Source organism: Myotis brandtii, unplaced genomic scaffold (genome assembly GCF_000412655.1).
Source record: "Myotis brandtii unplaced genomic scaffold, ASM41265v1 scaffold205, whole genome shotgun sequence".
In the NCBI taxonomy this organism is placed as follows: domain Eukaryota; kingdom Metazoa; phylum Chordata; class Mammalia; order Chiroptera; family Vespertilionidae; genus Myotis; species Myotis brandtii.
In genome coordinates, this window is record NW_005357638.1 from 262,127 (window position 1) to 265,899 (window position 3,773).

Consider the following 3,773-nt stretch of genomic DNA (forward strand, 5'->3'; position numbering starts at 1 on the left):
GCTTGGGGGGCCTAGCACTCCTGCCGGGCAGCGGGTGACAGGACGTGCTTTTCCGAGTTAATGAGAGAAAACATTGATTCTCCCGCTGCCCACGAAGGTGGAAAATGAATTGGGGGGACATGAGGGAAGTGAGCAAGGTTCCCTGTCTTAGGGTTCCAAATCCGCTCTTGGTTCCTTTCACCGCTGACTGGAGATATACAGGGTGTCTCCCCAAAATGTATACACACTTTAAATACCTACTAATTCCAATGGTTTTAGCATGAGAAGAAAGAAACAACAATGGAGCTGTTATCTGTTAAAAGTGTGGGCACAAACAGTCAGTCGGACATTCCCCGAGGGGTCCCAGATTAGAGTGGGTGCAGGCCAGACTGAGGGGCCCCCTTCCCCCCCCCCCACCCCAGTGCACAAATTTTGTGCACTGAGCTACTAGTAGCAGCTATAAAGGCCCTGAGGCAGGAACATGTTTCTACAAAAAGAAGTACTGAAGAACCTGGTGTGCTGGAGGTCAGTGAAGGGTAGAGAATGAAGTCAGCAAAATCAGATCACCAAGGGCCTAGTAAGCCATGTGTGATGGGAAGATACTGCAAGGCTTTGAGCAGACCATCTTGAAGAGGAAATTGGTCTTGCAAGGCGTATCAGGCCATAGAAACTGTGAACAATGCACTCCCCTGGGGGGGGGGGTCGTTATCATTGGCCCCAGGACAGATCATCAACGCCTGGGGGCCTTCCTGTAAGCCCAAGAAGGGGGAGGAACCATATCTGCAAGACAAATTTCCCAGAAGATTATAAAAAGCGAAGCCTCTGCATGTTACTTCACTCTGATTTGGAAATTATTCCCGGAGTCCACTAGTATTAATAAACAGGGCCCCTCCATTTCTCTAGGAAGTGTGCTTGGTATTTCTTTGGCCTTCTGCAACATATGGTTCCCTGAAAACATTGGAAGCTAACCATGTTTGGCTCTTGCCTCTGGTGAGTGGACAGGGTTTGGGGCCCAGGGGCACGTGACAGGCCTCCAGAAGGCGCGCTCTGCTGATTTTAGCAGAATTGAACCGGGGGGAACTCCAGGAGCTCCAGGACCTCAGCCCAGGACCCGGCCAGTATCTGGAGAAAGTGGATGGACACCTCTGGACCTGTCGACAGAATCTGTAAGGTAGGGGCCCCAGTCGGTCAGGCCCACTCCAAGTGAGTGGAAGGGGGAGCTTGATCACCTCCCCGGAAGTCATAGAACTTCGTCAGGTAAATCAGGAATCAGGTAGACTGTTTAAACTCTGGGTAAATATCTGGTAGAAGTCAAAACTTGGGCTGTCTGGTATATAAATGTGGGACTCCGGAGGTGAGTGCATTCAGATTCAATTAAAGAATTATGAGTTCACTCTGCTGTTTGTTTGTGTGGGACTAGCCAATTTGCTACCGAGAAGGGGGACTGGATGCAGTCTTAACTCCTCTGGTAGGTTCTCACCAAGATGTTGGTCGAGAATTCTGTTCTGGGGCATGGGTGCCAGGAGTGCCCCTACACCTATCTGGGGAGTTGGGCATTGTTTCATTTATCTGCTCAGCTCCAGTCTGGGCTAGTCTACCGAGAGAGTGTGAGTACAGATGTTTGTCTGTCTTGGCATAATTATCTGCTCATTAACTGGTCTGTGTGAAGCGAAAGCTACTTTGATTTATCCTGCATTTCTGTTGATTCGTCTGGCTGAACATTTGTGCTGAAACTGTGATGGTCTGCAAAAGTCTCTAGGAGCTGCAAGATTTATTTTTCTCAGAGATGTCTGCTGTCTATCACAGAGGGAATCAGCCCACTTAGCTAATAAAAATTTCTGTCTATCGGTTTCTCTTCCCTGAGTTGTGAATTTGCTATATTAAATTGAAATTTTGAAGATCTACGGTAGATTTAAAGGCTAAAACAAAGGCTGGCTAGGTTCCAAGATTGCTTGGTTCTGAGATTGCTTGAAAGAAAAGCAAGAGAGAAGTCTTTTCAAGTTAACTATTTGCTTAGCAAATTAACAAAGTAGCAAATTTCAAAGAACAAAGAACTTGTTATTTATGGCTTTCTTATCTCTGTTGGTGGACGGAGACTTCCAGGGGCAGGGCTTACAGCTCCACAGGGTGGAGAGATTGTCCCTGCCTGAGACATCATAGTCCAATGTGAGCCACCTAAAGCAGAACTAAGGCTGAAGTTATTAACTGTCTATGGACCCTGTTAACCCTGGTTGTGTGTCTTGTGTGGTCTGTTGTCTTCGTGGTTGTGTGTTTTGTTTGCTTGCCATTTTCAGTTATTTATTAGGATCCTCATAGAGGACATAACCTTGTCTCTCCCTTCCTCCCTCATCCTGATTCTGACAGCATCTGTAACTGGATTAAAGATCTTTTCTTTCAGGAGGCCCTCCAGGCTTTCAGTCTGCAAGAAATCTCCCTACACACCCTTATCCTCATCGGCTATCTTTCCAGGCCGACTAAGAGTCATTTTTCTCCACAGGTCAGACCCCAGCCTCCAGGAGGGAGGACTACTATAGCAGTAGTCTGTGGGTTACTCCAAAACTCCCACTGTTTAAAGGGAGACAAACAACTGGACTGGGGGACAGAGTGATGGTCAGAGAGATCAAGAGTAGTAAAGGAGGAGGATTTAAGATCCTCTAAGGCAGTGGTTCTCAATCTTGGCTACACATTAGAATCACCTGGGAATCTTTTTAAAATCCTGATTTCTGGGCCTCATCCTCCAGAAATTCTGTTTCTTTGTTACTAATGTTGTGGCCCCACCCCCATAACAAAGAAACAGAATTTCCGGAGGATGAGGCCCAGAAATCAGGATTTTAAAAAGATTCCCAGAGGACCGAAGGTGGAGCTGGCATACAGACTGTTAGGAGGGGCAGAGACGTGACCCACAGAGGGCAACTGAAGTCCCAGAAAGTTGTCTCAGCTGGTGGTGGAGCGGGGGGAGGTGCCACTGAGAATTCTGGGCTCTAGTCCCAGAGCTGCGCTCCCCAGCAGAGAGCGCCAAGCTGAGGAGGGTATAGACATAGCATCAAGCTGTGGGAAGCAGTGGGGTGCTGTCTGCCAGGGAGTGGCAGCTGAAAGTTAAGGCACCCTCTTAAAGGGTCAGGCACAAACATTCCCTGTGGAGCCACCCACCTTGTGCTCTGGCAGAGGGAGGGCGAAGAAGACTGGAGCTGTGAGAACAGAGGCCAGCATTGGGGACTCAGGGGATAGAGCTCGGAAGGCAGACACCCCAAGTTTCCTCAGCTCAGTCATTCACTCACACAGCCACGTAAACATCTGCCTTGCCTGGGGGGAATACAGTTGACACACCCTATTGGAAAACACCTTGCCCTGAGGCCGCTTAAGAAGATTAAAAGTAACAATTCAAAGGAGTAACAGCTGCTTGTGTAGCCCGCCCCATTCAAGGAATAGCAGCCTCCTGATCACCACACTCTCTGTCTGAGAAACAACAGCTGTGTGTGAAGCCTCCCCCACCAGCCAGAGGAGCCACCACAGCGGTGAACAGCACCCACCACAGGAGCTGCTGCCAACTGAGGAGCAGCTGCTACCACAACCTCGAGAGGAGCAACCACAGCCCAAGGAGCCACTGGTCACCCAGGGAGCAGCCACTGAATGACTCAACATCTAGATATGTCGGTGAGATAAAACATGGGTAGACAAAGAAACCCCCAAAAGAAAGAAAAGGAAGACTCGCCAGAAAAGCAGCTAAGTGAAACCGAGGCATGCAGCATGACAGAAAAAGAATTCAGATTAAGGGTCCTAGAATGCATAAACCA